This window comes from Pieris napi, chromosome 21, assembly GCF_905475465.1.
Source record: "Pieris napi chromosome 21, ilPieNapi1.2, whole genome shotgun sequence".
NCBI classification, from domain to species: Eukaryota; Metazoa; Arthropoda; class Insecta; order Lepidoptera; family Pieridae; genus Pieris; species Pieris napi.
The window spans coordinates 5,368,594-5,395,515 of record NC_062254.1 but is presented as its reverse complement, the minus strand read 5'-3'; the positions used below and the strand labels follow the sequence as shown (position 1 = coordinate 5,395,515).

The following is a 26,922-nucleotide window of genomic DNA, read 5'->3' as shown; positions in this document are numbered from 1 at the left end:
TACTTACAACATTTTAGGCATGACTCTGAGGTTTCAAAAACTTACAACTCTCAGCCAAAAAAAAGAGTATACGCACACACATAAATGCGTGAATGTGTGAGAAGGGGTCACATACATTCACGAATACTAAAGGAATTTTGTTTGATTGGATGGAACGCTAAGACTACGTTTTCTTAAAAAAATAATTAAACATGCCCCATGTCACTGAATAATTGTAATCTAGTTACTCACAACACAGGGGTTCCTTAGTGTGTTAGATTAATTTTTGTTACAATCATATTTCAGTCATAAATAAAGTTTTATTATTATTAAATCGCACTCTTGGGTCGACCTACGATTATAGACCCTACATACCAAACGTATGTACGTTTTAGTTCCTTCAATGTAATATTAAAAGATTTGTATGCATTTTTACATAGGCTGTAAATCAATGAATTGTACAATCAAATACAATTTATAATGTAACATAAATAAGTGATCGCTAAATAAGGTATGCAAACAGACCGATACTTTCTCCGCGGTTTGCTGACTCGCTTCATGTTATGAAATAACCAATCATTTGCATATTATCTGTTAAAAATAAATGGCCGTTTGCTTGACCGAGTTACATTTTTAATAGAAAATCAAATTAATCTAGCAAAGACCTTATACATTTCGATGATATATCTATTAATCGAAATAAACGTCGTGCTTTTTAGCGATAGCTTAATCTAATATCACTTAATACTAAACATGAAGGGACTTCTAAAAAAATTATACTTTAATTAAAATCGTACAAAGTTTTGGATGAAATTGTACTTAGCAGTACACTTACATGCCATCACTCAGATTTCTGTATCCATTTCGTGATCTTTAATTTAAAATTATACAAACTGTACAAAGTGTTTATTAGGTTTCAAGACTTTATTTCTCAAAAAGACAAAAAATGTCACTTACATGAGAATAATACTCTAGATTAACATAACATTGTAGTCGTTCTTAAAATAATCACAATAAAAAGATAGCCGTAGATGCAATAATCTTAAAAATAAAAGTAACCAAAGAAATATGAATTAAAAGTAATTATAAGAAATGAATTTAAAAGTAATTGTGTTTAACATATTCACTTAGCTTCAATTTGAATGAATTGATAGAAGTTTATTATGATTTTAAAATAAATAATAATGTACTTACGCAGTCAATTTTGGGCCGATGTAATACCATTCCTTACACTATAGCCTCCAAATGTCCATCTGGAATAAATAAAATAAAATGTTTAAACTTTGTTAATTAACTAAATAACTATATAACTACTTATGTACTAAACACGTGATATGTTATATGTAGATGTTAATAAGATATCTATTATCTAGTCCATACTCTATACTCTTACTAGCTTGGTGCTTGTAATAAAAAACTAACGACTCTTCCCGGCACGGGCAAACGTGAACTCCGACTTCTTAAAATCCGACTATCACGAAAAAGATTTTAATACATAGCCTTAAACTTACAAATATAAAGCCTGAAGAGCTTGACTCTCTATTGTTAAGATAATTTTCAAAATCGTTTCATTAGATCCAAAGATGACCTACAACTTCACAAACCTTGCCTCTTTATAACATTAAGTGTAAATAAAAGAGCCTCTTTAAACACTTTCCCCAAAAAAACTAAATTAGAAGTAAAGAGCATAATAAGTATTTATAATCATGTTTCATTATAAATTTTAATTGTTTAAATTGTCGGCGTCGGGATGTGACGACCCCATCGCCCACTGGTGAAATAACCTGTGACAGAGGTTATTTCATCAGCGCAATCAGTCAACCCCTTCCTAGTGGGAGTGCCATGCTGTTGCCTTCGGGCTTCAGCCGAATGGGCAGGCACGACCGGGGCAGTACCACTGTCTCTCAGAAAACCGGCGTGAAGTGATGCAATAGGTTCGCCCTATTGTACTCGCGTTTCGTGCGGTGAGAGAGACTCCCGGAGCCCATCCCCCCCCCCCCCCCCCCTCTACAAGAAATATGAAGGTGCAGAAAAAACAGAAACTACCCCAGGGGGGTACCACACGCGCTCGCGGTGGAGAATCCCCCTCTGGGCGTCCAACACCGGGACACACAGCACCCGGTGGTGGACGCACAGGCTGCCCTTCGTATTCTGGGGGGGGCAATTCTGCGCTCGATAAAAACAATAGTAATCGTTCTCGGGGCAAACGGAGCAATTTAACAAAGGCACCCCCATCCACACTCGCCGTGGACTTCACAAATGTTAGGGGGCTCAATTCCAACATCAACGCTGTCCACCACCATTTAGAGACTGCGAAGCCGGCCTTGCTCTTTCTTACCGAGACTCAGATTTCCTCCCCGGCTGATACTTCCTACCTCTCCTACCCGGGGTACAAATTGGAACATTCATTTGTGCCGCGGGCTGGAGTTTGCGTGTACGTCAGAGAGGATGTCTGTTCTCGTCGCCTCGGGACGCTTGAAGGAAGGGACCTATCTAACCTCTGGCTGCGCGTAGACTGCGATGACCATCCGCGATTCTACGCATGCCTGTATAGGTCCCATAGCGGAAATACCGAAACTGACCGACTCATTGAGCACATCCAAATGGCTACAGATTCCCTGCTCGAAAGGGTTCCTACCGCTGAAATCGTGATACTTGGCGATTTTAACGCCCACCATGCCGATTGGCTCGGCTCTGAAACTACCGATCACGCGGGAAGATCCTTTCACGACTTTGCTTTAGCCTACGACCTGACACAAATGGTCCCTGCGATTACGCGAATACCAGATGTGGATGGTCATAAACCCTCTTTGTTGGACCTTCTGCTGACTTCACATCCGGAGAACTACCAAGTCTCTGTTGAACCGCCATTGGGTTCATCAGATCATTGTGTGGTCCGGAGCATTGTGCCGTTCACGCGCCCTCTACGGCCTAGCTTCGCGGGCTGTCGCCGCGTGTGGCACTATAAGTCAGCAGATTGGGATGGGATGCGGTCTTTTTTTGCGTCCTACCCTTGGGGGCCCATTTGCTTTTCGTCGAGTACTCCAGATGCCGTCGCTGACTCTGTCGCCGAGGTGGTCCTGCAGGGTATGGATCTTTTTATTCCATTTTCTGCGGTGCCGGTCGGTGGCAAGTCCCAGCCTTGGTTTAGGCGTTCTTGCAAAGCGGCTTTGCGCCGTAAGCATGAATGCTTCAAAGCCTGGGCAGAAGCGGTGACATCCTGTGATGTGACTATCGGCGAACGTAAAAAAGCATACAATTCAGCCTCCAGGTCCTTCAAGCGGGAAATCGCTAAAGCAAAGTCAGAGCACATTGCCAGATTTGGTGAGAAGTTGGCCCACCTCCCTTCGGGAACTCGAGCCTTCTGGTCTCTTGCCAAAGCTGTCCAAGGGAATTTCTGTCAGCCCTCAATTCCACCATTGCATAGGGTGGATGACTAACTGGCCCATACCGCGAAAGAGAAGGCCGATCTTCTAGGCTGTCTCTTTGCGTCGAACTCCGCTTTGGATGATCAAGGGAAGGAACCACCGACACTATTGCGGTGTGATACTACGATGCCCGAAGTTATATTCCGGCAACGTGCTATCCGTAAAGCTTTGTCTTCCTTGGACATCCATAAGTCGAGCGGGCCTGATGGCATTCCCCCAATTGTGCTGCGTACTTGTGCTCCTGAGTTGGCTCCGGTCCTAACGCGCCTTTTCCGGTACCTTTACACGCTCGGCACTGTTCCGAAGTGCTGGAAGATCGCTTCGGTACATCCGATCCCTAAAAAAGGCGATCGCTCTGATCCGTCCAACTATCGCCCAATAGCTATAACCTCCTTGTTCTCCAAAATAATGGAAACCATTATTAACAGCCAGCTCTTGAGGTATCTAGAGGGCCACCAGCTGATTAGCGATTCCCAGTACGGCTTTCGTCGTGGTCGCTCGGCTGGTGACCTCCTTGTATACCTTACACATAGGTGGGCAGAGGCAATTGAGTCCAAGGGGGAAGCGCTGGCGGTAAGTTTGGACATAGCGAAAGCCTTCGATCGGGTGTGGCACAGAGCATTGCTCTCGAAGCTTCCAGCCTATGGGCTCCCTGAGAAATTATGCAACTGGATTTCCAGCTTTCTCGCTGATCGAAGCATCAAAGTCGTCATCGACGGAGCATGCTCCGACCTGAAACCTGTGAATGCTGGTGTCCCACAAGGCTGTGTCCTATCCCCGACCCTGTTTATTCTGCATATCAATGATATGTTGCAGCTTAGCAACATTCATTGCTATGCGGACGACAGCACTGGGGATACTTTTTACACTGGCCGGGCAGGTATTTCTCGGGCTGTTGTCGATGAGTACCGGAACAAACTTGTGTCTGAAGTCGAAACTCTTCTACGTGGAGTCTCGGACTGGGGTAGACTAAATCTAGTCCAATTTAACCCCAAGAAGACACAAGTATGCGCGTTTTCCGCTAAAAAAACTCCCTTTGTCGCTACTCCCCTCTTCGAAGACACTCTCCTTAAAGCCTCAGCTAGCATCGGAATACTGGGCGTTGACATATCGAATAACGTTCAGTTTCGCGGTCATCTGGAAGGAAAGGCTAAATTAGCCTCAAAAAAGCTTGGTGTGCTCAGCAAGGCGAGACGGTACTTCACTCCGGGCCACCGCTTGCAACTATATAAAGCGCAAATTCGGCCCCACATGGAGTACTGCTCTCACCTCTGGGCGGGAGCTCCCCAGTACCAGCTCCTTCCACTTGACCGTATTCAACGAAGAGCGGTTCGAATCGTCGACGACCAGTCACTTTCCGTGCGGCTTGATCCCTTGGCGTTGCGTAGAGATGTAGGATCTCTCTGCATCTTCTACCGCATTTACCATGGAGAGTGTTCAGAGGAGTTGTTCGGTCTAATACCTGCAGCTGAGTTTCATCATCGGACGTCAAGGCAAAATACAAAATACCATCCGTATCACCTCGACGTCCGTCGTTCCACAACAGAGCGTTTTCTAAGACAGTTTTTGCCGCGCACCACCACTATGTGGAACCAGCTGCCCACAGAAGTATTTCCGAACCAATTCGACTTAGGGTCCTTCAAGAAAAGAGCGTACCAATTCTTGAAAGGCCGGCAACGCACTTGCGAGCCTTCTGGCATTGTGAGTGTCCATGGGCGGAGGTATCACTTAACATCAGGTGAGCCTCCTGCCCGTTTGCCTCCTATTACATAAAAAAAAAAAAAAATAAATAAATAAAACAAAATGAATAACTTAATGTTATTACTAAAGGTCAAAGCATACGGAAAGTATACGGAATACTATATACAAAATTTCAATTTATTTTGAATTAAACAAATCAATCTACCCATAATGATATTTAAGCCATAGGCACTTAAATACCAATACAAAGGTGAAGTTACTTTCTCACAGAAATTGCTACATTAGGAAAATAAAGGAAGGGCAGAGACAGCGGTGCCTCGAATGGCATCGATTTTATATTGTTTAATTTAGGATATTAAAATTCCATAATTGGTTCATATGCCTTGAAATGTTTTAAACATTCTGTTTCCTATAACCGCGACAGGGAACTGTTATATTTAATTATATTATATTTCAAGGAAACGTTCAGACTTATAGGGATTTACGTATGAAATAAAGGAAGGCCTAAGAAGTTTTTAAAGGTCTTATAAAAGTTTAAGTAGATAAATCGATGTTTGAGAAAAAATACTTTATTTGCAAACTTTACTTAAAGCTTTTCATTTTATTGAACACTTTAAACTTTATTTGAAACAACTAAGCCATGTTCTCCATCATAATATTTTAACTATTCACAGAGACTAACGGATTGGTTATTAACGTTATTAAAAATTAAATCTGATAGTAGTAGTGTAAGTTTTATTAAAAGTTTTGTATCAAAAACATTCGTAAGAAAATAATAGATTTGAATGTTAAGCGGCCGCAGCTTATTTCTACTTTGCACATATATGTACCCAATCCCATCATTTCCTTAGATAAAAAACGTTACATCACGCTCCTGAGGTCAGCTCCCAACATTGTCTCATACAATGGCAATTGTGTGAAAGAATCGCCACTGAAACAATGGCCACCTTCGTAATTAGCCACCAATTAAATATTTATTTAAAGCATACAATGAATTGTTTATTTACAACAAATAGAAATTTTTCCCAAAACATTGACGGCACTTAGAAAATCAAATTGCGCTCAATTAAAGGGCTTTTTTTTGAATGGATTCTCGCTGTTGGCCTTAAGGGCCTCTTCAGCTCAGCTCGGGCTGTTTTGGCGAGCGTAGCTCGGTCTCAATGCGAATTAAAAGGCGTTCTAAATTGGTTTTGAAAATAATTTAACTTACGATTACGTTAATAAAGAAATTGTATATTAGGTATTTAAAGTAACATAGGTACTTCATGGAAAATCTTGTACATCGTAATTTAATATATATATTTTTTATATAGTTTATCCCTAGATTTGTCCAAACGTTTGCATTTTTTTTGATTTTTTTATATTTATTAACACTTTGTTGAATAATATATTTGGTACATATACATTCAGATAACATTTATTAAGGCAACGGGTCGACTTATCGCTAACATAAGTATATTATAACTAACAAGCGATCTCTTCCAGGCAACTCTAAGACTAGACTGATTTATAATTGTAGCAAAATGTATTTATTATTATTTATGGATTTACAATATTCCTAGCCTGTATAGTAAATAATAATAATAAAATTAATAATGGATACATAGAGAACAAAAAATAAAATGTTTACGTTACGTATATTTGGTACGGAACATGAGTCTTGTATTTTCAAAGTATACAATTTTACGCAAACAATTATATAGAGCAAATTACATAAGTGGCGCTTAATGATGTCAACTGACCAAAACGTGGGAGGATGTGGGGTAACCGGTTCCCCATATTACTCAGTTATTGGACTGCCATTTCGATAATCACTATTCAGAATTGTAGCACTTCTTGTTCAAAATTAAATGCATGTGAAAGGTTTTTTAAGTCTTAACCTGTCCTTAATGTAACAAGGCCAATTTAAAAATTGTACTCTTTAAATTCAACAAAATTTAATATGCAATCAAGTGTCATGCACAATTTGATGGCAAAGGGCATATAAACGGATTAGCGATCCTTGCAGTATGATTGTCTATGGGCGGCGGTGTCTCTTAACATCAGATGCTATGCCCTGTTGTAAATAAAATGACTCACTGATTTTTTTATTAAAACAATCGAATAAGGAGTCAAATAAAAATTTTGGAGTGTTACACTTCGCAAGTCGCAAATATTAATTTTACCTAGTTTCGTAATTCGAAAGTGTGTTATTTATTAGGCTTTCACGCTTGACTGATTTTGATATATATGTGTATTATATTAGTAAAGCTATATATGGAGAATCGAGATCACTGTTAGCCTAGTGGTTCAGCATTCTCTATTAAGTCGTGGCTTCGAATCCCAGCGCGGCGTCAATGGGTTTTTTATTCTATAAGCGCAATCAGTTGTTAATTACATTTACGTACTAATCTACGTATAGGGCTAAAATACTGAGTCGAGACTTAGCGCTAAATATTACACCCGTATGTCAAATCCAATACATTTTTGACTGTGGTACTTATCATTAAGTTTCGACTCTGAATGTTGCCCGTAGACCCAAAATCGATTTAGGCCTAACTTGTCTAATTGTCTATAGAACAGTTATTAATAAAACAGACGTACAATATGAATGTGCCTATTGGTATAAAGAAATGTGATATATATAAATATATGGAAATGATTAGCATACTAATGATACGCTTAACGCTAACAAAGTTAGTAACACAATCGATCATTGACATAAATGAATCCATACGTTCGAAAAAAGTAGGTCATTTGGGTGGCGATGAATATTGGGGACACATATAAGGCAATCAAAAATAAATGTCTAATATAATAATCATTTTGATGTTTGACAGTGGAAGACAAATCAGTATAAATTCCTTTTTGTGTTTATACCAAAATAGTATCGCCTTAATTTTTACGGGTTGTAAAAAAAAACGTTTATTATGGAACATAAGATACAGTATCACTTACTCCACGTCATTAAATTAGAATAGGTAGACATCCCTACTCATCGGCAAAGAAGACAGAGGGTGTAGACCGAGAGAAAAAGCCGGCGTAAAAAACTCTCGGTAGGTCTCTTTTAAAATAGCAAATCATCAAACAACACTTATTTAAAACAAATATCGCAAATTAATTAGAAGTAGCCTATCTAGCACTAGTCCCAGGCCCTTTTATCAACTAGATAATCGTTAACTTTATAGTAAGCCTTTTGACAAAGCTTTTCTCTAATACATTTCTTAAATTTATTAAAAGGCAGAGATAAAACAGCCTTTGGGATTTTATTAAAGAAGAGTATCCCTTTTCCCAACTTCCCTAATTTCTTTTAACCATTGACAAAATATCTATACTGTCTAAATATTGAGATAGATAAAATTATCGATTCAGCGGTTAAGGTAAATCATATAACTTCCTTTCGCATATATTAATTGGGCACTCTCAATACAGCGCTTCACTAAAACCTAATTAGCCGTCAATTACAAAACACTCAATTGATATTTTTAGGCATGTCAAAATGCAAACCTCATCTAAAGATTGCATAATTACCAGGTAGTTTACCTCATTGTTAAAAATAGTTTGTTATTGTTAAAACCTTTCGAAACATTATAACTTTAGTTTTATTAATTTTATAAGTTTTTAAAAAAGCAAAATAGCTGTAAAAACGTGTCTAGTTGTAAGTTTGTTACATTCCAGGAAATAATGTACACTGGATATGTAGCACTATACATTTTTGTGAAACAAAATAAAGAATTTATGAAATTGAATTGAAATTGATATCAACATAATTGAATTTCGCAAAACAATCAGCGCAGTATTGCAACACTAATAAATCGCCGATCTAATCATATCAAGACGACACCAACTCAAACTCAGATACAAACCACTTTCATAAACGTGGGTGGACGGGCGTGACAACCGAATCATTTCAATAAATATAAACAGGTTAGGCAATAAATGCAAGGTGGACATAATTGTAGTAAAGCTTAAGGATCTAGTATAGTATATCGATTGCCTAGACTCCAAGATGTCGTAGAAGTCAATTCTAAGGAGCTACTATGAAGTGTTGATACAAAGATATAACTGTGATACAGTAGGTCAGTTATTAATGGATGAGACTTAAAAGTTATATTTAAAGGATTTCATCCCGTCTTTTGAGGACGTGGATTGGGGGTAGGTATTTGAGGCTCGAGAGGTTACCTTCCCGAGCCTGTAGAGATTAGTAGAATTAAGCAGGCTGTGATGCAATCTATTCAATTGCTCCGTAATAAATGAAAAGCTATACTTTAGTTCATAAATCAGTCTCATTGCAATCTTTAGCTAAAGTTTTCTTTTGTCTCTTTCTGTCAAATTCTGTTTACAGTGACGAAAAGAGACAGAGTACTTTACAATTGAACTGATATATTTTTTATAAATTGTTAATAATATCAGTTTCCGATAAAATCGTTGAAGGTACTAAAACCATAATCCTACGCGAATAATAAACCTAATGAATACAATTACGAGATAGTATCCAAGGGACAGATTAGTATTTATATTTATTTGCAAGGCATTACCAGGGGCTTATCTTAATAGACTGTTTTCATAACTACGCAGATTTTGAATTAATTTCAACATAAAATCTATTTAATATTACAATTGGTCGCGCTTTGCAATTTCCTACAATTAATATTATTTTGACACTATCAAATTCTACTTCCTCATACTTACGAGAGTAAATTTAACTAAAATCGATCGATTGCCTTTAGATTATTATTTATAGGTTGCTAGAGACTACAGAACGACTTCTGTGTTCGTGAAAAAGTAATTTTTAATTTTAATGAGCGTAGAAGACTGGTGTATTAAGGTTCCCAAAGAGAAATGTTTTAAGTTGAAAAAAATCACGTCTAAGTTTAAATTTCTTTTAAAGAAATCTGACATAATCCACCAGACAAATGATTAGTAGTTGATAAATTTCTCTTTGAGGTTGATTTCTTTTTATTCGCTGATTTATATATTATGGATAGTTCAAGAGCCCTCAAGAAAGAACTAAAAAAAGTTTATTAAAATGTTGCAATGCATACTGTATGACTTTTTATGAATAGAGTAAAGCCGGAGGCAAGTTTACAACTACTTGTTTTATTCATGTTTCGTGAAGTCACTGACCCTATCAATTCAATCTTATTCACGCGTAGACTTCATTACTTATATAGAGATCTTTTAGAAATATAATTAAAAGCTATAAAAAATATACCTTTTCACTAGAATATATTTGACGTTTGAATGTACGTGATTATATCATAACATATATTTTTAATAACGGTCTTCATTTAATGGTTTATCTCAATAATTTTCAGTGTTAAATCTTTCTATAGTGGCAATAAACGTCCGGTTCCTTACCACGTGATCTCTATCGATCCTATTAAAGCCATAACTTCCCAGCTCGTTCCCATTAATAAAATAAAATACATCGCGTGCTGAGCTACCAAGAAGCCGGTGTTAATTCCATCTTTATGATACCCAGCAGTTAGTGTAAACGCTCGAACGCGATAATGTCATGAACGGGAAAGGAAAAATATAGGATCAATCTAATAAATAATGTATACGAGTCGAGATAAGAATGTATTGAGAATTTATAACACTGTAGGTAATGATTACTTTGCTATTATTTTTTATATTGTCTTGTAAAGTAACGGAGTAGAAGAGTACTGGACGGTTAGTTATTGCTAATTTCAGATATTTTATAGAAGTATTATGATACTCAACCACATGTTACGACATTAAGGGACAACAATTTATTTTCATATTTAAATGAAAAGGGTCTTTCAATTAAAATCTAGACTTTTGGTTGAAATTTAGAACAATATTACTACTTAAAACTGAAGATACTTTCGATTTAATTTAAACTTCATACATACCCACACAATTAAAAGTTTTGTATATAATAATAAAATTCAATACAACACCACGTAAGTCAACACTTTCACACAAAGTCAATATACAAAAAACACTTGTACAATCAAAAATCGAACTGAATTTAAAATAAGAACACACGATTAAGTGAATTAATTAAACGTCAAGTGTCAGTTACGTAAGCGGCGAATGTAACCGAAATGTATAAATAGGCTGAACGACAAAAACCACTCACTTTTTGTCAGAGCAGACACGTGTCTTATACTGACAACTGGTACCTATTAACGTATTAATGTACGATAATTTATAAATACTAAATGATCTGTAATGAGGTGATGTCATTCAAATAATGATGTAACTGTCTACTGAAGCCTGATGAAGTCAGTAAACGGCTTTGTTAAACTGTTGGAAATTATAAAAGAAGGTAAATAAGATTGAAAGAAACCGACGCCATTGAATTAGTGATCATAGTGATCATAAATACGTTTCATTAATTAACTACTTTTTACTAAAGTATTATAATATTATTGACGTTTCGGTGGACGGAGAAATTGTAACCAATATGTGTTACACCGTCACATCAATTGTCTATGTTTTAAAATAAATAAATAATAATTTATTTAAATTTTAGAAATAATTAATATATTTAAAACATGAGAGGATTTCTTGAAAGCTAATACATGAACTACAATAAAGATAAAATTATAAACACCATGAAAACATGACGAACATTTAAGTATGTTTTTTTTTTAAATAGGTACTTGCTAGCTGACCCGATAAACGTTATTTTGCCATGTATATTATTTTTAAGAAACATCGTTTTAGTTTTATAAAAATAACTATCTGCTATATTAAAAAATAGGGGTTGATCGTAGAGGCGTGAAAGACAATTTTATTTTCTAAAAAATTAAAAAAAATTTTTTTGGGGCCGACACCCCGAGATATGAATGGGTTTAATATTTCGACAATTCGACAGTATAGTTTATTAACTTCTTGTGCTAAATTCGTTTGACAATCACTAAAAATACATATCCAATTGTAAACCTGTTTTCATTACGAGAAGTTATGTAATTAGATCTAATAACGTATAAACTGCAACATAGCAAATTCAATGAATCTCATGTTACAAACAAGACATAGCATTTGCTTACCAGAAGTGGACATTCTAAGCATAATAGTGAATCTTCTTGTCTGATTTAACATTACGACCTGACCAGCAAAGACATTTGAAAGCCGTTGAGAATCTTGGCACTCGGGCCATCCGTGTAGGGACAATACATTGCCTCAATAAATGTCCCTGTATCCGATATTTAAATGTAAGATTGGATACAAGTTTGTAATGTTATTGAGACTGAATGCTATTATATCTTTCTATAGAATCTTCGTTTTAATGAGGTATGTAAGTATGTATTTTATATATATTTAGGTATATGTCGATACTTTATTGAAAAGTGTGGTTGTATGTACCACAAAGATACCAACATTATTAAAAAAGGTATGTATTTCATATCTACTGTAGCTTATTTAATTTTTAAATATTTTTAATTTATTAAACAAACAGTATAAGAGAACACAAATACTGTTAAAAAAACATGTTCATGTCTCCATATATAGATTTAATGTCCCTATTAAAATTATACTATTCTCCTTTAACTTAGTTTGTTCAGTATTTTCGTACGTGTATTTTTACTTTTATTAATATTGCTAATAAACAATATTTCTGGATAACAAAACTATGACTTTATACTGCAATGTTCAGTCAAGTCAAGGTCCCAAAGAATCCGTTATCGGGACAACAACTTCACGATTGGGCGTGGTAGCTTTGAGTCATGTTGGACTTTTACTGTTAGACTAGGAAATCTCGACGGATATTTGTTATTAAAGTCAGTTTCCCTCACTGAAGACGAGTCACGATTTATGAAGCATCGCCTGAAACACCTTTCTAAATGGCGTTCTAAATTTGAAATGAAATTTGATGTTAATTTTGATTCGTCGTACTCATGACGATGTTTAATGACAGCTATATATATAGTGTGTATCCTTTAAGATTACTTCGTTCAAAAAGCTCAAAATTTCTCTAATCTATAAAATTCTCGTGACACATTGTTCGTTCCAAAAATCTCCGAAACGGCTCGACCGATTCTTATGAAATGTTTTATGCATATTCAGTAAGTCTGAGAATCGGCTGCTCTTTGAAACCCCTAAGTGATAAGGGGTGTCCACCCCAAAAATTTATTTTTATTTTTTGGATAACTTTTTTTTAATTATGTGGCATTAAAAAATTCATACAACCCTTAATTTTTACCACTCTACGAATAACCTCTATTTTTTATAGTAGATAGTTATTTTTATTGAAAAAAAAATGGTTTCCTAGAAATAGTATAGTCAGCTAGTATATATTATATATATATAATTAGTATATATATAGAGAAATATATATATAAGCATATGTGTAATAAGTTTCAGTTTCGGACTCAACAGTTTCTCACGGACAGTGTCTATAAAAGTAGCAAATTAACAACAAATCTGTATTGGTTTCATAAATATAAATTTCAAATCAAGATAGCAAGTGGGCCTCAAGGTGTATAAGTTATTTTAGAGCTCATTACTACAGCCTCATGAACATCCTTATGCTACTCCTATGTACCATTAAAACATTTGCAATAAGGAAATGGCAAATGGAGAATGTGTTTGTTTATTTTAATAGTGAAAATAATTACTCGTTCATTCGACTCATAGTTGTTCTGCAAATCAAGGGTATTTTAGGACAAATTGTACAATGTAGTGTTTTTTTTGTGTAATAGGAGGCAAACGGGCAGCAGGCTCACCTGATGTTAAGTGATACCGCCGCCCATGGACACTTACATTGCCAGAAGGCTCGCAAGTGCGTTGTCGGCCTTTCCAGAATTGGTTTGGAAATACTTCAGTGGGCAGCTGGTGCCACAATGCGGTAGTGCGCGGCAAAAAGTGGCTTAGAAAACGCTCAGTTGTGGAACGACGGACGTCGAGGTGATACGGATGGTATTTTGTACGCAATAAGTTATGTAGCGCCGCCTAGCTTATAATAGTTTAGGACCAGGGTCGATTAGGAAACGGCATTTGTTTCAGATTTGTAATCATAAAAGGCTAACGATTAGTTGATTTATCATATACAATTATCAATAAAACATATATGCTTACTCCACGGCCTATTACGGAACTTCAAACTAAAAAAAAATCATGAAGCAACCACGTTTATGAACTCTAACCGCGACAAAATAGCCTGTCAACTTCATCAATCAAATGTCTAATGTAATATAATACAATTTAATTATTAGACTAATAGATTTAGCTTCGTCATCAATGTTTTAGTGAATGGAAGCCTTAACGTATTGCTCTCCATATATAGTTTGTTGCGATAGCCTTTTCGAGTTAAATTAGAAAGATTTGATTATAATCATTTTCAAATGAAATCGTAAGTGGTTCTATTTAGATGATTGTAGTATTGAAACTTCTTTCCTTCTTTCATTGTATGGTTATTATACGATTTTGTATTTACATTTAGCCGCCACGCGTTATATGAACCTACAGTATTTCCATAGTCAAGTCTCAAATAAAGAGAGAAGTAAGCTATATAGAATAGACATACATATATATACTATTTTTATTCACTATTCAGTTCATAGTTATAACATTTTTTTTTCATAACCTGAGGTATTTCTCTCTCGTCTTCTCTCCAAGCATCAGATAATTCAGTGGTTAAAGTGTGTATTTATTAAAGGAATATTTACTAAGAACCAATAAGTTTAAACTCATGCAAGACAATTATGTTTGTAACAATGCTATACTTCAGCCGGTACTTCAGAAAAGGGCACGTTCAACCTGCGAGTAGGTCAGTCAGAGGCGGAACGAAAACGAGATTACAGACAAACCTAACGACGTGGCGGTACGGTATAGTTAGATCACGAGCGAAGCCAAAACTTCTATAATTCTGTTTCCACAGATTAGGATCATAGGTGGGAAGACATTCTAAATTTAAATTTTGATATTCGGTAAATACGCTTTTGAAACTGACCTACTTATGTCATATTTAGGACAGTAGTAACCAACACAATACTACCCTAATACCCATAATAATAATAGCCTTTAATTCAGATACTTTTATATTTGAACACGTTCTAATTCAATCTTCTTTTAGGTATCTGTGTGCCGTTTTTTGGCCAAGGCCTCCTACAACTTCCTCTGTGCCACTCTCTACCTTGCTGTGCTTTTGGGCGGAGTGTAGTTGTTTATAGAAGTCTGTCACCGTCGAGACAGTATTCGGCCGTTTGGTTATTTTATATCCTCTATTGTTTATTATATTTGGGATCCAGTTAATATTAGTTTTTATTATTTGATAGCCATATAAATACCTATAATTTTAGCAAATTGTCTGCTTAAATATTATTGATATTATATTATTCTAGCATATTATTTAGTTGTCCAAATTGTCTATTATATATATATCGTCGATAAGGAACATCATACATCATTTTCAAAAAATATACCTATGATAAATTACGTTCGTAAATGCTATTTTCTCAAATCATTCGCTAGATGGCAATCAGCTGTACCGTTAGGTATGTAGAATGCAGATGAACTATCAAGGATGATAAAATCAAATGTAAGTTTATCGCTTACACGGACTATTGAAATATATGAAGACATTTCTATTTGAATTAAGATTTAATTAATTAATCGACGCTTTACAAACTTATAAGACTGATTTTTTAAAATTTATGTTGGAAGGCGCAGGCGCCTAATAATAAACTGAAGTATTATCAGAAGAATTCTAGTAGGTACTCGTGATTGGATTGTGCACGTAGGTAAAGTATGAAATCTTGTAAAGCAAATACGGCTTGGGACAGATAATTTTTTATACATTGGTCAATATATATTTTTGTTCTATAAAACGTTCTACACAGACAATACATATAGGCATCAAAGTGATGCTTGCATGCATGATTCATTTATGAGGAATGATAGTTATTCAGCTGAAGTATTGTGTTACAATCTTGTTATGAGTTTTAGAGATACGGCACCAATCAGATACAAAATATTTGATGTGCTTTATGTTAGACACATTTTGTATTTTTATCCGATTAATGGAGAATGTGTGTGTGTACCTTATATGGGCAGATAACCTCGAAAAACGCATATATCTAGTAATTTGAGGATCAAAGTATTTTCTCACCGTTCTTTATTGTTCTATTGTAATTAAATAATTGAAATAAGAGGTATTGAATTGCGTAAAAATGATTGCCTTAGCAAATAACTGTAATGTTACATCAGAAAGTCAAAACCACACAGCAAATACTTTATCAAAAACGTAATCGTTGGATTTGTATTAATTAATTAATAATTATATCATTTTCTTTAAATGCTCTCTTAATTTAGCCCTGGAGCTCAATGGTTTAATTTCCAAACGTTTTTTGCTATCTTACCAAAACATAGGAACAAAATATAAAACAACTTCACAAAGTGATCGACGCAGACACGACCCAGCCTAAAAAGTGCAAATTTTGAAACGAAATGCGTGACTTTCGTAACGACATTATTATAGTTTCGTGTTTAACCAAAATGTTTGACCTCGCTTTGATAAAAACTCGGCTAAAAACTGTGCGAATAATCGAAAGTGAGATTGGTTCATTTTTTACGTTCTCGCCCATTACACTGGATTATAGCAATTTTATTCAAAACAGTTTTAACCATAAAACTGAAAATAGCAACATAGTCCAAAGATTCTTTTTTAAATTTAGTTTCATAGTGTTGTTGCGGCGTCCGAACCGAACTAGTTCAGGCTGATTAAAACATGACCATTATATAATGTTTATGAAAATATTTATCTTTTATTCGTATCTTAAATAACTCATATGTAACACTCGCGTCGATAAATATATTTTAACTATAAGTGTTTAAGTATTGCACAATAATGGTTACAATTATTTAAAGGTCACTTAAACCTAGTAATTAAATTAAGTAATTACCATCAAAGATTACAAGGTTTTAATTGCGTTTTGCTTCATCAAATCAATTAATTTAATGTATCGAATTCCTTTCTAGCGAACTCAAATGCTAGTTTATTTTATTGTTAACATCTATTATATCAATATTTCTTTACATATTTAAAGGTAAGGTGAGAGACAATCTTTACAAGGTTATATTTTTAATTTAGAACTTAAAAATAAAATTTACGACGTTACAGACTTTTATCATACATTCGATCGGATCTTGAAGTAGTTAAAACTTTTGTTACTTTTGAACTAGATTATTCCAATAATTCGCGGTATTAGTAACCTATTAACTCTCTATAGCTTTAATTGATTTTTTTAAATTAACATAGCCTTGGAAAAATCTACCTAAAGACCCTTATAAGGTTATTATTAATTTTTATTAACACCTCGTTGCAGAAACATAATTCATAATTAAATGAAAATGAGGGAAATGGCGGTCATATCGCTTTGGATCTGTTTCAGGCAATCACAAAGTTGTAGAGCTCTACAACGTGATGACTTTATAGGCTACCAAAGAGGCGGGAAAGAAGTACATACAGAATTAACATTTTACGTACATTCATTAAAAAAGCCAGTGTCCTTTAAGACCTTTTAGGTCTGGACCTCCGATTTCTGTATCTGTTTCGTGATCATCATTTGTTTTAAATAGTAGGTGATATTTGATTTTTGGGCCTAACACACGCTGTTGACTTTTAGGTTGGGCTGGGCCTATGCCGGGTTCCTCCGAAAAGTTCATTGCTACTGAGGATCGAACCTACTTTAGGAATGAGAGCTACGAGTTATGGCTCGTCGTTACATGTTAAATGCAATGAGTGCATTTCAAACGTATTGTGAAGTTAAAACAAATGACTAGCGCACGTTAACATTTCTTTGCTAAACGAGCCTAAGTCGCCACAAAAAACATAAATAAGACTGACTTTATTGGCAAGCTTGATCGTCTGTACAAAGTTTATTGCTAATGACACAGCCTTAAAGACTCGTTAAAGTGTGTAAGCATTGTAGAACATTGCACTCTATTTACGCGACACGACTGTGCTGAATCTAATCTTAGTCAGGGTAAATAAATTGAAAGCTTTAATGATATGGATATGTTAATATTATGTTAAATGTGTTATATAATTGAAACGTAAATAAGTAATTTATAGTTTAACTAAATTATTCTGTTTTTACATTTCTTAAATGTATTACTGCGTCATATTAAATATTATGATTTGTACTATTTGTTTGTCTCCTAATATAATAAAGAGAAAATACTTAATTGTTTGCATTGACTTGATAGCCAGCAAACGCTGGTAATTTCTCGTTTCGGAGGCCAAGGCACGCAGGGACACAGAGCCACAAGCAATTTTATTTTATTTAAACATATTTTATTTATTTATTTTAATAGACTTGAAAACAAATGAACTCTTTAGAAAAAGTCTCAATTAGACTTCTGTATTAGTCCTGGTGAAGATAGGCTTTAGAATATATATTATTAACAATATTCCAGCCGGGACAGTCCACTAGTGTATTGTAAAATTATAGGCTATGAAGTTAATTGATATCTAAATCTTCATCACAGACATCTAGACAACTTCACGAGATTTTCCTTATACTAAAGCCGATCCTTAATTAGCCAGATAAATGACATCTTAATCTCCGCTGTGGAGACCCACTAATGGAGCGTATCAGACGATAAGCTCTATTTCAGATTTAGATCAATTTGTCAAAACATTGGAGGGAGGTAGGACCGGTAGCGAAATACCTTTCCAACCTCCGTGGGAATAGACCACGCCCACATTATAAGCAGGCGAATAAATAAGCAATAAATGAAATAGATTATGTACCAACCAGTTTCAAACAAACGACCCTATAAATATATATGTCTCGTAAAGTTTAATAAATACAGCTTTTCAAAAAACAAGTGCCTTATTACAGTTCAGTAAGGCGCCAGGGATATTTTCATTATTATAACGATACTTCTATTGATTTTTTAACTCTAATTATTTTAATAAGAAAATAAATAGAATATTATTTCACTGTCCAACAAATGGCGCAGGGTTTTATGATATTTTATTATAATTTTCAAGTGTCAAAAACATTCACTATGAATAATAAAATAAAATAAATTTGTAATGCAGAAGTAAAATCCCGTAAATTCCAGTCTGTATGTAAGGAAAATATGTTATATTTATTTAAACTTCGTTGCATTTATAGAAAAACAAATAATATAATACATCAAAATTATAAGGGATGTAACGGGCGGCCTTCGCAAACAAGCGATGTCTTCCAGGCAACCAGAAATCCTTCCAGAAAGGAAAAAATGTTAAAAAAGAAATATGGTGGGTAAAGTGCAAGAAGTGCAAATCTTATAAAAACTCAACCTTAATCTAAAATAATTCAAAAAATGAATAAAATAAAGTATATCGCAATTGAACCTTCAGAATATAGGGCATGACTGTTAATCACTAAATCAGTGATCCATTAGACACTGTATTAATTAAATTAATCTCAGCTGAAATTACAATATAGACGTCGTAATAATTTGCAAAGCAGAAACTGGAGTTAGACGTCAAAAAAGCCAACAAAAGGTATAATTCAGCGATTAGTTCGAGCTACCATAGGCGAGTTTCCCGACCACCTGCCATCCTGACACTCATAACGAAGTACAATTTATAACGACAGAGTTGCGTAGGCGCCGATTGAAGCAACATTATTTGTATAGTGTTTCAACGGCTTTCTTCCTGTTGGTTTAGATAATTTATTCAAAAGTTGCTTTATTTAGACGAATTCGAATTCTATTCTAATCTGTGTTAATCTATGCCGCGGACTGAGAATATTCAATAATATTGAATTTTAAGGAGTAAATTTTAGTATAATACCTAATATATATTTCTCTTGGCAACTTTCTTTGTTCTCGATGGACGCTTGAGCCTTTGTCCGTTTATTTCCTATTCTATGATTTGTCTGAGTGAGTGAGTGAGATCTGTATGAGTTTAAAAAAAAGAATATATAGTTTACATAATTCTATTGTACCTAATTAGTTGTAAGCGAAATAGTTTAAGAGATGCTAAATTTCTAAAGTATAAGCGTTTTATCAAGAATGAATCATCAAAGGTTACAAATATTATCACGTTCTTCAGATTTTTAAAATCGAACCAATTAAACGTAAAGTTCTACATTTAAAAATTAAAGTAGAAAAACTGAATTGTTTCCAAAGGTACATAAACCTAAATTGATGGAATTATATAAACGTATAAACACTTTAATAAAATATTCAGCGTAAAGCTTACAGCGCGATAACAACAAATCACACTAGTTTTGACTTCTTAAACACACTTTACTCAAAGCGAGATAATATTTCGTTCCTACATTATGACAGAAGTCGGCGATATAAACGATTTCAACGCGCTGCAAAGATAAAATCAGTGTCTAAACCATAAATAATTGTTTTTATCCACGTTCCAAGGAGTTCATAACCTTTTTCTGTGTTCTGTTACATTTTAACATTAAATAATATGTATATGATAGGTACTTATTGAACAATTAAGTATATACAATTTATATGGTATTGTAGTTCTAAAATGACAGCAATAAACGAGCAATGTATCACTATTACACAATTTAAACAGTTTCACTACTTGTTTATTGATATTTACCTCGTGTAGTTCATTCGTTGTCTTAATTAATTCAAAACATTATATTATGTATCTTATCTGTTCACAAAAGGCCACCAGGAACAGTTGATATTGATTAGTGGAGATATGCCAACGTACTATATGCTAAGTTAAATATCTTATTTGAAATCGTTAATAAATAGTAGTTAAAATATTATGATTTAATTATATCCGGTTTTTAATTGGACTGAAAAAACAAATGAATGTGAAATTGTTACGAATTTTTATTTTCAAATTTAGAAGGTTAATACACCATGCAGGTTTTAGTTTCGTCCCCAATTACAATCTTATACTGGCTGTATTTAAGATAATTATGTTTTTATGTTTAATTTAAGTATCAAAATATATGTTTTAATCAAATAGGTATATTTTTTATTATTAATTGAAAAAGCTAACCAGAGTAGATAAAGCATCTCTTCATAGATCTATTCTGGGTTCATTGGTTTATATGAAAGCAATGCATCTTACATTCGCTTAGATGCAGTTTTGATTAGCATTCTGTTAGTCAGGGACCTTTTACGGATAAGTCAAATTACCATTAACACAGGTCGGTTTTACCATGTTCCATTTGCTACCAAAACGTGATCGGTTTAAAGTTGCTTAATATCATTGTTCTATAGAGCAATGTAATAATCAATATGAATTTAAACATCTGTAAGAAATATCACTAATCTTAATAGATAAACTTTTAAATTTAAGGTTTGATATTTCATAAAATAAATTGTTTTTGCTGTTATAATTATGTTTTTGAAGCGAAACTTCTTTAGGCGCATGAGGGTAATTTTTTTACGGATACGTCACGAAGATGTGCAGCGTTTTTGTCGAAGAAAAGGGAGAGAGCGATCGAGACCGATTGAGAGAGTGAAGGGCGAATTAACTTATAGAAATTCTATTTTTAAAAATTAAATTTCGTTCAGACAATTTATGAAATATTAGTATTTTATATTTTATGCAAAATAATTTATTGAAATCTCAAATGATGTAAAAATCAAGTCAAATTGTAAATTGAAATAACACATTTTTTTTTTATTATTAATTTCGACACTTTTAATATTTTTATGACAATTAAATTCATTAAATTCCTAAGATATCTTCCTTTTTCTCTCCCTCTAAAGTCTTGGAAATTTTTGCATTTGTATAAATATGAACAAGACTTAAAAATTTGTTTGCCAAAGAAGTTTCACTTCTGACATGTGTACTTTGTACACACGCACTTTTATTTTAAAATGGTTATATGGTTCATACATTATTATACTAAACTAAGATTTAAATACCTACCAATACAGTACATACCAGTATTGAAGAACATAAGTTCTGAAACAGTATATATATATATAGTATAATTTGGACAAGAAAACCCATCAGCAATACCGTGAAAACCTTGCTTTAAATTCGTCAACCGCTCCTTAGCGAAATTCAAAAGCTAATAACCCAAGGGAATTCTAATCCGCAGACATAAATAATATAGAACAGTGAGGTACTTGTTACGGTAACTTGCAATATAACTGGATGAGCTCTCGAGTACCTACAATCATTGACCCACTTGGAGCTCAGCATTTCCTGTTTAAAGTTCAAAAGAAAATTCTATCGCTTTTTGCATGTTTTTGTAAAACTAGGAACTTAGTAATTAAGTATTTCGGTCAAGGCATGTTTATTATAGCTATTTTGGAAGGTTAATTATATTAAATAACGTATACTTGAAACACATGATAACTTTTAATAAGAATTTTAGAAAAATATTATTTAATTATCAATCTCGATGTTCGTTTGTGTTTTAAGACAGTTTTTGCCGCGCACCACCACTACGTGGAACCAGCTGCCACTAAAGTATTTCCGAACCAATTCGACTTAGGGTCCTTTAGAAAAGAGCGTACCAATTCTCAATAGGTAGGTAACGCACTCGTGAGCCCTCTAGCATTGAGAGTGTCCATGGCGGCGGTATAACTAACCATCAGATGGGCCGCCTCCTAAACGTTTGTCCACTGTTCTATAATTTTTTTTTGTATGTTTGTCGTCTTGTAAATGCAGATAACACGCCGTTATCACAGATTAGTGTAATTAGTGCTACTCTGTTTGTATGTGTGTATTTCCAAAAGCAGAAATGATTCCGACGTTTTTGTATTGTAATATAAATGTAGTTAATAGGAGCGCTGATGTCTTGGGATGGCGCGATACATTCAACACTAAATAGTATCTGCACTGATGTTGTGCTTTACGCTTTAGATATTATACCTTAGCTATATAGATTTAATAATATAGTGTTGGATAGTGTACGAAATTGCTAGAGAAAAAAAGGAGTAGCTTTTGTATAACAAATGTCAGTTACAATGATTTGTAAATTGTAAGCTGTGTAACCACTAATTGATCTAATTCACAGACAATTACATTCTGACCACTGAATTGCATTTCTGCGATTACATAAATTGTTGTTTCACTTAGTTTTCTAATATTAATAAAATCAGACACTCCGAGTCTTACTCAAACAGTTGTAATTACGGGACGTTGATTTTTAAAAATCACCGAAGCCGAAAGCCGATGCTGGATGATTGTGACCAGTAGGTTTTAGGGGAAGATTCAGAAATATGACTTAGCGGTAAGTCCCGAACATCAAAAATTTTGGATTTTGGAAATGGCTATTGATGTACGTAGCAGTGTTGGCCTAGTGGCTTCAGCGTGCGACTTTCATCTCTGAGGTCGTAGGTTCGATCCCTGGCTGTGCACCAATAGACTTTCTTTCTATGTGCGCATTTAACATTCGCTCGAACGGTGAAGGAAAACATCGTGAGGAAACCGGCTTAACCTACTTACCTAGACCCAAAAAGACGACGGCGTGTCAGGCACAGGAGGCTGATCACCTACTTGCCTATTAGATTGACAAATGATCATGAAACAGTTACAGAAATCTGAGGCCCAGACCTAAAAAGGTTGTAGCGCCACTGATTTATTATATTAACATACAGGAGTCATAGTTCTACATACATAGGCCTTGCAAATTAACTTGTTTGGAAATCGCTCAGTCTTGTAGACTGGCCTAATATTAAAAAAAACACACCACAGGTAATATGACAAACATTCACATACTTATCTGTCAATATTTTTATATTTATTATTTATAAAAAAACGCAGAGATTTTCTATAAGTACTAAGACTTTGGCACTTGTAAATAAACAGTTAAAAACATTCATTCAGAAAATAACACTCAAAGATAACATTTCTCGGTATCACAAATTTAACATCGCGAAAGATTTTGCTCTGAATAGGGAATAATAGGGTTATTACATAAGATTTACTGAGTCTACGGATATAATAGGGTTATTATTGTAGATTTATTATGTTTATCCTCAAAGACAATAACAGTATCAACTGATAATACGGCGTTATAGATAGGAATCGATTAAATTGGTAAAAGTTATGGATAAGTATTGGTTGTGGTTTGAATCAATCACAATTTACCATTTACGATTTTAGTTGCATATTCGTGTTATAAACGTATTTAAAATAATACAATCGTATTTTTCTGTTCCATTGATCATTACGGGACAGTCTTTTAATCAGCAATCAAAGTCAATACCTGAAATTAAGACGCCTTGGGTAATAGATCAACTGATTCACGAAAGCAATGAAAAGTAATATATATATGTTTTAGCAATCAAAATTAAAATAAATAATTACTACTATAACCGAATTGAATTGTTCAAGTATACAGTATGCTTTGTTTTGTTGTATATATTCAAGCAGATATATTTTCTTCAGATGTCAGAAAATAAATTTCTGAACGCACGTACCAATATTTGACAACCAATATATATATATATGTCAATCCTGTTATTACTGACAATATTCTACATTATGAAAATCTAAAATACGCCATTGTCCTTATATTGCGGATATATCTTGTCGATTCGAAACCTTTATTCAAATAAGTTCTTGAATTTTAGGGGAGAATTTACCGCATCGACGGTATGAATATTTGACAGATACAAAACCCATGAACATTTTGTATAGACCTTTTATTTATTTTTCCAAAGTTTTTGACGTGACAACGTCTTATAATTCGATGGAGCCGGCTGCACGCACGAAAAAACATGACTCATGCGGCGTTACCTCGCTCTGAGGCGTTCCATTTAAGGCTTGAAGTGCAAGCGAGAGCGCGAAGCGACAGAGAGGCACAATCGGACTCCGCGCTCTTTAGTGTTCGACATCTGTCTCTCTCCTACTTGAGTGAGCGATTCGTGACGTTGTCACGTTCAACTATCGTCAGTAAACCAACTTTACAGACAACTGATTTTTTTTTTAACAGCTATTCAGTTTGAATACTAATACAATCAAAATCCATAAAAATCACTCCTGCTAGTCAAGTTATAGCTCTAGTTATCAAAAAGTCGGGTAGCACAAACCACAAATGTTATATCGGTGTATTATCAAAATCAGTCTAGATATGACTTTTAAACAAACTCACATACCTTCTATTTGAAACAAAGGGATTTCATCCATAAATAGGCATTAAATAATATTTCCCACTTCCTGTAAGGAACATACAAATTGCTGTATCGCAAAAGCAGTAGTGAAACGTGAGCGATAATTTTGCTCTCGTACCCTGGACGATCAGTTAAATGCTTATCTGGACCACGTTGGAATTTAAAGGGTCTGCACCGTTCTTCTAATCATTACTGGTAACTAGCCTGTGCCGGCTTTGTTTCAGTACTGAATACAATCTATAGAGTTTCGACTAAAATTAAACTTGTATTATGGTGTCTCGTTTGCCACGCGTATATAAATGATTGTTTGAGGAATGTTTAACTTAACAGGTCTTTATCTTAAGATCCACGCCGTCATAACGCTTGCCTAGAACTTTACCCTGCGTTTTTATAACACAGTATTTTATATCTAATAGTCTTTGAATGACGAGAGTTTGAGAGTTTATTGCCAGTTCTTCTCTTCCGTTCTACGCCCTTGATTTGAGAACTGGCAGTAAATGTAAAATTAGAAGCATTTAATGCATATTTCTTTTTTGACGTTCATATGTGTACATTGTGTTACCTAAATGATTTTTGATTTTGACTTGACTATCTATTTATTACTTAATGTATAAAAAAAATAAATCGTACGTTTTTAAAAAAACAGTACATTTTAAATTTACTCAGGACCTATTCCGTATAATAACGATATTAAAAAGAAATATTCTTTAAGACAATGATGTTCTATCAGCTAGATAATTTTTAGAGATATAATTCAGTACGGAGCAAATAAAATACAAAAACACTAGTACGTGTTCCCAAAACAGGCATCGAACCCACAAGTAGCTAAGCGCCATATTTACCAAACAGGTTGCCTTTTGAAACTGTATAACGATAAATAAACATTTCATGTCTTTGTATTTTGTACGTTACTTGTTGATTTAATGTTCATTTTATTCGTTGAATAATAACTTTGGTATGTTGTGCCTTTTTTGTACAAGGGAATGTAGACACGCACACAACTACAATCACTATTCTTACACTATACACTCCGAAGAGATTCCAATCATAACCCCAAGTATCCCGCAAGGAAAGCGGAAGCATGGCTGTCCCAATCAAACCTGGCGTGCAGTTGCAGAAGAGCTGGTAAGACTTGAAGCAAGGTGTGAAGCTCAAGACCGAACTCGATAGAGGCTCACTGTGGACACCCTCTGCCCCATTCAGGGGTCATAAGAAAATTAAAGTCAAGACACAATTACATATAATTAAAAAAGATATAAGTTAATAAAGTAGCGGAGTTGTTAATGATTATAGTTTAGTAGCTGACCCGGCAAACGCCGTTATGCCATGTATATTATTTCTAGGAAACTTTTTTTTAGTTCAATATAAATAACTATATACTATAATAAAAAATAGGGGTTGATAGTAGAGCGGTGGCAATTAAGGGTTGTATGTATTTTTGTATGCTATATCGTAAGAAAATAAAAACTTTTTTTTTATCTAAAATAAAAATTTAAGGGTTGACCACCCTCAACATTTAGGGGTTTGAAAGATAGCCGATTCTCAGACTTACTGAATATGCATAAAAAATGTCATAAGAATCGGTCAAGCTGTTTCGGAGTAGTATGGGAACGAACATTATGACACGAGAATTTTATATATTAAAGCTATAGTTGGCACATTTTCGTGCTAGAAGCATTCCGGCTACTATTGTCTTGGGGATGAAAATAAATAAGGAGTATATAAATAATATATGTCTTATTTGCGTTTACTAAGTCAACTTGTAATAGAAAAAATACCTAAACCTTTTACGTTT

General features: G+C 34.3%; 1 protein-coding gene across 2 annotated transcripts in view; it reads right to left on the bottom strand.

Moving 5' to 3' along the window:
• The window catches only part of LOC125060177 (cadherin-99C), a 148,408-nt gene that overhangs the window by 54,476 nt on the left and 67,010 nt on the right, over nucleotides 1-26,922 (bottom strand). For both annotated transcript variants that reach the window (XM_047664944.1, XM_047664943.1), the window contains exon 3: nucleotides 1,174-1,232. The gene's annotated coding sequence lies outside the window, so the exon portion shown is untranslated. The remainder of the gene's footprint in view (nucleotides 1-1,173; nucleotides 1,233-26,922) is intronic.